Source organism: Triticum aestivum, chromosome 3D (assembly GCF_018294505.1).
Source record: "Triticum aestivum cultivar Chinese Spring chromosome 3D, IWGSC CS RefSeq v2.1, whole genome shotgun sequence".
Lineage (NCBI taxonomy): Eukaryota > Viridiplantae > Streptophyta > Magnoliopsida > Poales > Poaceae > Triticum > Triticum aestivum.
In genome coordinates this window covers 218,047,526-218,058,732 of record NC_057802.1, presented here as the reverse complement: position 1 = coordinate 218,058,732, position 11,207 = coordinate 218,047,526, and positions in this window count along the sequence as shown.

Sequence of the window (11,207 nt, the reverse complement as noted above, 5' to 3'; positions counted from 1 at the left end):
CGATGAATTGTGAGTTTACGACCAAATCTATCCATGAATATTATTTGAGTCTTCTTTGAACAATTTTATGCATGACTGTTATAGCTTCATATTTCTTCTCTAAATTATTGGTCTTGTTTGGCCAACTAGATTGATTTTCTTGCCACGGGAAGAGGTGCTTTGTGATCAGTTCGATCTTGCGGTGCTCAATATCAGTGACAGAAAGAGACATGACACACATGTATTGTTGCTATTAAGGTGTCGGTACAACAAATGTTCATGTTTTCCGATCGGACTCATGCATAGGCGTGCTGATGATCATGCATCCAGCACCAGTACGTGATACAAAGGATAAGTCAGAGAAGCCTCTCTTCGTGAGATCAAGGAGAGCATTAAGAAGAATAGATGAGCAAAGAAGATTACCTCAAGAGAGCCTCCCTTGCTGGGCAGGAGAGCCCGGCCTGTCGAGACACCCCTGAGGGACAAGTTCTGTTGGATTCAGGGCTCCGCAGACCCAAGAAAAGTTCGAACTCTGGGGCGTGTGCGAAGAACTCAACCTATCTAGCCTAGCAGCTCGTCGCCCCATGGCCTAGCTCGATTCACACGAACAAGGAAGAAGATGAACACGACGGTTTACCCAGGTTTGGGCCACCTTGCGGTGTAAGACCCTACTCCTGGTTTGTGGTGGATTGGCCTCATGAGGGGCCGAGGATGAACTAGTATAAGGGATGAACAACCTCGCGAGGTTCGGGGGTGATGGAAATGAGTCGACCCCTTCTACGGTGGTGGCTAACCTATATTTATAGTGGCCTCGGTCCTCTTCCCCCAAAACGTAGGAGGGAAGGGATCCCTCAGCGGCCAATATGAAAGGGGACAAGTAGTACATCTTATCCTGATGAAAGGTGGTCTTCGCCTGCAAAGCTTCTGGTCGTGACACAACGGTAGGCTCGGTGGTGACATCCGTCCTACCGTGCTGCCGGCCTTGGTCTCGTTGCACCAGAATGGAAACCTTTGCCAAATTCCTTAGGAACCCACGCCTGTTCTTGCCTCCTTACCACCAAAGAGGAAACTGCCTCCTCTGCGCTCGCTAGTGCCCGCCTGCCTTAGTCGTCATGGCTTGTGTCATGGTAGCATCATGAGGCTGGGTACCTGCATAGAAATCTCCGCTCCTTGGGAGGCCGCCTTGGGGGGGGGGGGGCGCTCCTTCAAGAGGTCTTGACGTTGTCGACCTCACGAGGCTTGGCCCCTCGCGAGGGTCTTGTCTTGGTGGTCTCGCAGATGGGCCATACTAGGCCGTCGATGGAGCCACGCCGTGGGCCGCAGGCAGGCAAGTCTGGGTACCCTGGTTCCCAGAACGCCGATAAGTTCAATTCACCCAGGCAAGCCTTGCCGGGGCTCACCAAGACCAGAGCCCGCGAGGTTCCTTGCCGGAAGGACCTCACCAGGACACCACCGCTCCACCTCATCACACCCAAGTCATTTATCAGTGCCGTGTCAAGCTATTGAGCAGCTAGGTGGATCCATTTAAGCACGTGGCAGCATAGAAGAGAAGGGATTAACTTTATTTACACCCGTCTAGGAGGCGTATGAAGCTAATAAGGAAAAGGATGGTTAAGCAGCACGACTGGCTTGCCGGGCTTCATCCTCAGCATGACACTTGGCAGTGCATTTAATGCACTTTGTCCTAACTGCCAGAGTTAGGTATGATAGCATGTTAGCTATCTAATCACGTTCAAATGACTCATTTTCCATTGTGATTGCCCCTTCAGCTATAAAAGGAGGCCTGAGGCAACCTAGCAAGGGGTTCAAACCTTTCGACCCCTCACACTTGTACATGCGTAGTTGCACTCCCCCAGGTGAGGGAGTCCTGGACTAAGGGCTCCTCGGGCGTCCGACCTGTTATCCATGGGCCGGACTGGTGGGCTTTGATGACATGAAGGCCGAAGACTGTACCCGTGTCCGGATTGGACTCTCCTTGGCGTGGAAGGCAAGCTTGGCGACCAACTATGAAGATTCCTTCTTATGTAACCGACTCTATGTAACCCTAGATCCCCCCGGTGTCTATATAAACTGGAGGGTGTAGTCCGGAAAGCATATACTCATTACCATAGTCATATAGGCTAGGCTTCTAGGGTTTAGCCATTACGATCTCATGGTAGATCAACTCTTGTAATACTCATATTCATCAAGATCAATCAAGCAGGAAGTAGGGTATTACCTCCATAGAGAGGGCCCGAACCTGGGTAAACATCGTGTCCCCTGTCTCCTATTACCATCGATCTTGGACGCACAGTTCGGGACCCCCTACCCGAGATCCGTTGGTTTTGACACCGACATTGGTGCTTTCATTGAGAGTTCCACTATGCCATCGATGAAAGGTTCGATGGCCCCTTCGATCGTCTATAGTGACGCTGTCCAAGGAGAAACCTTCCTCCCTGGACAGATTTTCGTATTCGGCGGCTTCATACTGCGGGCCAACTCGCTTGGCCATCTGGAGCAGATCGATAGCTACGCCCCTGGCCACCAGGTCAGATTTGGAAGCTTGAACTACGTTGCGGATATCCATGGAGACTTGATCTTCAATGGATTTGAGACCGCGGCGATCGCTCCGCCTCGTTCCGATGAACATGACTTGAATCTGTCATTGGACCAGATTCAGGAGATGGTTCCTGTAACTACTACGGCCTTTGATCTGGAGCATATCACACCATCCGAAGCCACGAAGTCTGCGGCATTGGAGCCGCACACAGACTCAACACCTTGCAATGTCTGCGTTAACGGAATTCCGGACTCGTCTCCGGCTATAAGTTCCGAACCACGCACGCCTGCGGGCGCAGAGCTGGATCGGTTATCGATCTTCGAGTTCGGCGCCGCAGATATCTTCCAACACTCGCCCTTGGGCGATGCGCTAAATTCATTAAAAAGCCTGTCCTTGGCGGAGGACTCACTGCCGAACTATGTCCGGTTCGAGCTAGAGGCTGTTAACAGAGAATTTCGCTTCCCACCCGCCACCCACTTCATAGCCACTGTCGAGGACTCAACCGACATGCTTGATTATGGTTCCGAAGACATCGACGGTATAGACGACGATGCCAACAAGGAGCAAGGCCAAGACCCGCCATTCACAGGATGTGGGACGGCCACCTCTTCGTACGACGTGTACATGGTCGATACATCTAACAAAGCCAGCGATGATGACAAAGAAGATCCAGTTGAGAATAAACCTCCTGAGACACAGTCTAAGCACCGGCGCCCTAAACGCCGCTCTAAGTCACATCGCCGCAACGCTGACACCGGAGAAAATAGCACTCCGGACGATGCCGAAAACAATGAAGACCCTGTTGGAGCAAGATCTGAACAGGAGGAACAAGAAAACGGGCAAGCCAGCCCCGATGAACAGGCCCTGCCCAGCGACAATTCGGAGGACGACAACTACCTTCCGCTCTCCGAAGATGAGGTAAGCCTCGGCGACGAAGACTTCATCGTACCCGAAGAACCCCTCGAGCAGGAGCGCTTCAAGCGCATGCTAATAGCTACTGCAAGGAGCCTGAAAAAGAAGTAGCAGCAGCTTCAAGCTGACCAAGACCTACTCAATGATAGATGGACCGAAGTCCTGGCCGCCGAAGAATACGGCCTTAGCGGCCCAGCCAGAAGCTATCCGAAGCATAGATTGCTACCTCAGTTCGATGACGAGGCGTTGGAGCCCGTACCACCATTACACAATGCGGCAGGTCGTCGACAACTCTGTCCGGATAAAGAGGCAACTCAAGCCGAACACCCGACCGCCCCACCTCGCCGTAAAGCCAAGAATAATACAGCTCATGGTTGTACAGACAACCTTCGACGGAACTTGGACAGAAGAGCAGGACACGCAAGATCGATCTACGGATCGCAAGGGCACGCCTCGACACGCGACGATGGCTACCTATTCGGACGTGACAAACCTAGCCACGCCCGGGCCGAAAACCGCAAATGGACTCCTTCGGAGTTATGTCGTCGTGTGGCCCAACGCAGAGGCGCCGCACACCCTCTTTGCTTCACTGATAAAGTAATGGATCATGAATTCCCCGCAGGATTCAAACCCGTCAATATTGAATCATATGACGGAACAACCGATCCCCCAGTATGGATAGAAGATTTTATCCTCCACATCCATATGGCCCGTGGAGACGACCTCCATGCCATTAAATACCTCCCGCTACAGCTAAAAAGGCCAGCTCGACACTGGTTAAACAGCCTACCTGAAAATTCCATAAGCAGCTGGGAAGACTTGGAAGAAGCCTTGATTGACAACTTCCAAGGAACATATGTCCGGCCACCAGATGCCGATGACCTAAGTCACATAGTCCAGCAGCCTGGAGAGTCAGCCAGGAAGCTCTGGACTCGGTTCTTAGTCAAAAAGAACCAAATTGTCGACTGTCCGGACGCGGAAGCCCTCGCAGCCTTCAGACACAGCGTCCGGAACGAATGGCTTACATGCCACCTCGGTCAAGAAGGACCTAAATCCATGACAACCCTTACTGCTCTAATGACCCGCTTTTACGCGGGAGAAGACAGCTGGCTCGCTCGTAGAAGCAACAACGCCAGTGACCCGGGCACTTCCGAAATCCGAGACGGCAACGACGACGAAGCAAACACAACAGTCGCAATGATAATGAAAGATCACACGACACAGCGGCCAATGTCAGATTCAGCAATCCCAAGCCCGGTCAACGGAAGAAGCCATTCAAGGAGAACCGAGATGAACCATCCAACCTAGACAGGATATTGGACCGACCCTGCCAGATTCACGGACACCCCGATAAACCAGCTAATCATACCAACAGAAACTGCTGGGTCTTCAAGCAGGCCGGCAAGATCAACGCCGAACACAAGGGGAGGAGGCCGGCAGGCGACAGGGACAGCGGAGAGGTTCACCAACAAAATACCGGTGGTCAGAAGCAATTCCCACCCGAGGATCGATCACTCCCGGAGCGGAAATAGCAGTCCGGCTTCCGCTGCCCACCTCGTACACCCGCAAAATGTGTACCGCGCATACATCACTACGCACTCAAGATAACCATGGGCATTGGAGGAAGCACACTACGGACAAGCCTGCAAGCATTCCCGTAATACTTTTTATATATTTTATTTTCATTTATTCGATTATAAGGTGTTCAGCGAACGGGTACTTACCAGGGTGTCCGGATGATTACAGTCTAGGCTGATATCTTCGGTGGTGTCCAGCCATTGCTTTCGTTTCCTGAAAAATAATCTCCACATTCCTTCGTGCGTAGTGCCGAAGAAGTGCTGAAGAGTCCGCAGCCCTTCTGGATTGAACTCCCACATGCGGAGAGGCTGTCGCTGGCACGGTAGGGTCCGGCGGACTAGCATTACTTGAACAACGTTGACGACATTGATGTCCCTCTCAATGAGGCTTCGGATGCGACTTTGCAAAGCCCGCACCTCATCCGTTGATCCCCAGTCCAACCCCTTATTAATCCACGATGCAAGCTGAATTGGGGGGCTGGATCAAAATTCGGGCGCAGCTGCCCACTTGGAGCCACGGGGCTCGGTGATATAGAACCACCCATGCTGCCATAAGTCGGAAGATTTGGCAAAAGATCCTTTCAGCCAAACAACACTAGCAAGCTTGCTCACTATGGCACCACCGCACTCTGCCTGCTCCCCCTCTATCACTTGCGGCTTCACATTGAAGGTCTTGAGACATAAGCCAAAGTGCGGAGGAGTTCGGAGGAAGGCTTCGCACGTGACGATAAACGCCGAGATAAGAAGAATAGAGTCCCGGGCCAGATCGTGAAAATCTAGGCCGTAATAGAACATGAGCCCTCGGACGAAGGGGTTAAGAGCAAACCCTAACCCGCGGAGGAAGTGGGACACGAACACGACCCTCTCGTCAGATCTGGGGGTGGGAATAACCTACCCCTCGGCAGGAAGCCGATGAAAGATTTCGGCGGTCAGATACCTCGCCGCCCGAAGCTTTGCAATATCTCCCTCCATGACAGAAGAAGCCACCCACTGGCCTTGACGGCTGGATCCGGACATGATTGGAGCTTGTGCCGATTGAAACCCAGGGTGTTGGAACTCGGGGAAGCATGGGTTGAGGAAGAAGCAAGCGTGAAAGAAAAAGATGGGTCTCTACCCCTATATAAAGACTACGAATATCAAACGTCTCTTCCTAGGCCTCAAAACTTGCCTATTCCCTAGGAGTTGTACCCAAGCGACGGTTGGGTTACCCACGTCTGGGTTGATAAGAATCCCTTAAAAAGGGGCGACACGATCTCCGCTGGGATAAGACATGCCAATAGAACCACGTCTCGAGACGTGGGACGGCGGGCTAGCTAACGGTTCAAAAATAATGGCCGAGCAGGCGTGATGTCATATTACCAAAAAGTTGTCAGTGGATTGGACTCGTGAAATATTATATCCTCTGCAGTTGTGTATACAGGTCCGGATACAATCATTACGTCTGAAGACTATCTTGGAGTTCGGAAAGGGGAACCCGCCTTGCAATGCCGAAGACAATCTGTGCACCGGACTCCTCGTCATTGAAGCCAGGTTCAGGGGCTACTGAGGGAGTCCTGGACTAAGGGGTCCTCGGGCGTCCGGCCTGTTATCCATGGGCCGGACTGGTGGGCTTTGAAGACATGAAGGCCGAAGACTGTACCCGTGTATGGATTGGACTCTCCTTGGCGTGGAAGGCAAGCTTGGCGACCAACTATGAAGATTCCTTCTTATGTAACCGACTCTATGTAATCCTAGATCCCCCCGGTGTCTATATAAACCGGAGGGTGTAGTCCGGAAAGCATATACTCATTACCATAGTCATACAGGCTAGGCTTCTAGGGTTTAGCCATTACAATCTCGTGGTAGATCAACTCTTGTAATACTCATATTCATCAAGATCAATCAAGCAGGAAGTAGGGTATTACCTCCATAGAGAGGGCCCGAACCTGGGTAAACATCATGTCCCCTGTCTCCTGTTACCATCGACCTTAGACGCACAGTTTGGGACCCCCTACCCGAGATCCGCCGGTTTTGACACCGACACCAGGCGCCCTTGACGGGCTAGTGCGCTTCGTGTCATCGTCTTCCTCAAGTTTAATCCACCACAGCAGGAATAGGGTTTTACGCTGCAAAGCGGCCCAAACCTGGGTAAAAGAGAGCTGCCCGTCGTTGTGCTGTCCCCTGCTACTTCTGCTCTTTGTGCAGCGTGGCCGTCCCCATGCCGAACCACAAAGGGGCACCCATGCCCCATAGGTGACCATGCTTCCACGCCGACATCTTTGGCATGCCAGGGTAGGGGGTGTCGGTTGTGCGAACCTGAAGCAGCAGTCAGCGCGTCGACCTTCGTCAATCTTCATCATCAATGGCTCCCAAGAAGCAAAGTGGAGTAGGGGCGCATCCTTCTACCTCGAAGGCTTCGTCACGCACGACTGCAGGTGTTGCGGGCGCTGCGGCTATGGCGGGAGGAGCCGGCGATGCGGGCGGTGCTGCTAGCACTCCCGTCGTGGCTGGAGCAGAGACCGGGGCTGCAGGCGCGGCTCAACCTCTTGAACATGCCACCGATCATACTTCCGCCGGTGCGGGTCACAGAGGCACTCAGCTTCCTCTCGGTCCCCCCACCGGCAAACTCAACAAACACGATGTTGGCGCCCGCTCCGGTGCGAGCCAAGACCTATTGGTCGTGCCGCCTAGAGGGGCAGAGACGGGACCTGCACCTCATCTCGCATCGGGCGAGCGCAATTATACGTCTCCATCATATCTACTTTTCCAAACTCTTTTGCACTTGTTTTGGAATCTAATTTGCATGATTTGAATGGAACTAACCCGGACTGACGCTGTTTTCAGCAGAATTGCCTTGGTGTTATTTTTGTGCAGAAATAAAAGTTCTCGGAATGACCTGAAACTTCACGGAGAATATTTTTGGAATTAATAAAAAACATTGGCCAAAGAATCAACCGAGGGGGACCCACTTGCTGTGCATAAGGGTGGAGGGCGTGCCCACCACCTAGGGCGCGCCCCCCTGCCATGTGGCCCCCCTGGACCTCCACCGACCTCAACTACAACTCCATATATTCATGTTCAGGGAGAAAAAAATCAAAGAGAGGGATTCGTCGCATTTTATGATATGGAGCTGCCGCCACCTCCTGTTCTTCATCAAGAGGGCAGATCTGGAGTCTGTTTTGGGCTCCGGAGAGGGGAAATCATCGCCATCGTCATCATCAACCATCCTCCATCACCAATTTCATGATGCTCACCGTCATGCGTGAGTAATTCCATTGTAGGCTTGCTAGACGGTGATGGGTTGGATGAGATTTATCATGCAATCGAGTTAGTTTTGTTAGGGTTTGATCCCTAGTATCCACTATGTTGTGAGATTGATGTTGCTATGACTTTGCTATGCTTAATGCTTGTCACTAGGGCCCGAGTGGCATGATTTCAGATCTGAACCTATTATGTTTTCATGAATATATTTGTGTTCTTGATACTATCTTGCAAGTTGTAGACACCTATTACGAATTATGATCCGCATACCCCAAGGTGACAACAATTGGGATTCTTTCCGCTGATTGCCGTAGTTTGAGGAGTTCATATATTCACTAAGCGATAATGCTTTGATCCGGTTCTCTATTAAAAGGAGGCCTTAATCTCCCTTAGTTTCCATTAGGACCCCGCTACCACGGGAGGGTAGGACATAAGATGTCATGCAAGTTCTTTTCCATAAGCACGTATGACTATATTCGGAATACATGCCTACACTATATTGATGAATTGGAGCTAGTTCTGTGTCACCCTAGGTTATAACTGTTGCATGATGAATGCCATACGACATAATTATCCATCATTGATCTTTGCTAAGTTACTTTGCCGTTGCTACTATTACAATTGCTACAAAACTGCTACTATTACTTTTGCCACCGTTACCGTTACTTCCATACTAGTTGCTACTAAATATTTTGCTGCAGATATTAAGTCTTTCAGGTGTGGTTGGCAACTCAGCTGCTAATACTTGAGAATATTCGTTGGCTCCCCTTGTGTTGAATCAATAACTTTGGGTTGAATACTTTACCCTCGAAAACTATTGCGATCCCCTATACTTGTGGGTTATCACGCCACAACACACCGAGTAGTGCCGTCGACCCACAACGACCACACCTGCACGAGAAGAGCCCAGCCGACCAAGAGCCTGGTTGCCAAGAATAGCTCCGATCGCATCAGATCCCTTTGGCAATGGGCCCGAGATAGCGAGATCCCAACAACACTCCTTCTGGCTCAACCAGAAGTCAAGCAGTGGCGCGCTCTGCCTCCGCCACTACAAAAAATACACTTCCTCTATGATACGTGTTTGTCACAGCAGGTCATGTTTTCTATCATGCATGTACATCCATGACGATTTTATGAGAGAATCAAGATAGTCATACCTGTGCCGTCGTAGAAGTGTTCCATGACAATACCAAAATTATCATCACAGAAGTGTTCACTTCCATGACGATAAATGACGCGTCATGGAAGTGCTTTCGTCAAGGGTAATCGACACATGGCATCCACTATAACAGGTCGCCATTAAGCTATCGGGTCCGGTTTTGGATTCGATAACCCGTTAACAACAACGACCAATGGCGATTTTCCACATGTGAAATTCTCATTGGCTGGAGGAAACACGTGTCAGCTCGTCATTGGGTCAGATAGGGCACCTATGATATGTCGACACGTGCGACGGCCCAACACTGGCCCATTTAGCTTACAAAGGCCGGCCCATTTGAGTTGGTCAAAAGCTACTGGGCCGGCCCATGAAAAGCCTGTTAACAGTGTGTTCGCATATAGCCCATTTTACGGCCCGGTAACTCACATCCTGTTATGGCGTTCCCGAAATCGGCCCAACAGCATCATGTGGGCCGTCCATTATAATACCAGCATGTTTCATTTTCGGCCCATGTATGGCCCACGACGTGTTTCGGCCCATATGAGGCCTTTCGTATCTTTGGGCCCTTTAATGGGCCGCGGTGACTCTGGCCCATAATAAACAGTAAATTCCTTAATGCAGAGTAACGACCCATGATTCACATGGCCGTTTCCAGCCCATGTTAGCTTTCGGCCTACTAATGGCCCATACATTATTGGGACCCTTTCTGGCCCTCGATTACTTCTGGCCTGGTACTGGCCTGTTCCCCTCATGGGCCAAATTCGGCCTGTGGTTAGAATCGGCCCGTTTGTGGCCTGTTAACCCATTGTGCCGTTTCCAGCCCGTCCTATATTCTGGCCATTAACGACCCATTATGCCTGTGACAGAATTAAGCCTTTGCTGTCTTTCGGCATGTTAACAGCCCGTTACCCTGCTGGACCGATACCAATTACGCCCGTTTACGGCCCATGTGGGCCCATTTATCTGATGGCCCGAGGCCCATTGAATCTACGGTCCGTTGGAGGCCCATTTATCCGATGGCCCGTAGGAGGCCCATGGATCCTACGGCCCGTAGCAGCATCAAGGTTACCACGGTCCGTATATGGCCCATGGTTGTTGCGGCCACTAGCAAACCAAGGAAAAGGAAGACTAAGGAAATAAATAAGCCTGAAACTAACAATAGGGTATTAAGGCGATTGGACAGATTACATCCACTGGGCATAAAAGTTCGCCACCAGTGCAAATATAGGGAAAACCCTACACTATACAAAAATGGCTCACTGTTTTCTTGAGCCGATGGCTGCACGTTAAGAAAAAAATGTGTATCGCACCAAAACAAATTACAACCATAAAACAAAAGGAAGGATGGCATAAAAGTTAACAGTCCGGCAGATAAATGCACCACCAGAAGTTCAGAAGCTCAGCTCCTTTGACCTGACTGCTACGTTTTCATGCTGTACTGTCCGATGGAGCACCATAACCTTCACCTTCATTTCTCCTAGACTCCTGAGCAACATAGCAAATATCTGATAGTCTAGTTTCAAAACCATGCATATCTTGACGACATCGAACAATGGTTGTCCTTGTTTCACAAAGGGTCTCTGTTAGGAAATGGAATTGTGTCTGGAGCGTAGACATAACATTGTTTTGAGCTTTCATATCTTGATCATGAGGAAGTTTGGACGAGATTGCCTTAACTACCAACCCAGTATTATGCAGGAACGTGTTTTTGGCACTATTAGTGGACATGTACTTACCCACTGCAGTAAAAGGTGACATTGCGGTTAAGTTGCCTCTTCACCTTCAGAAGGTGGCGGTTCCA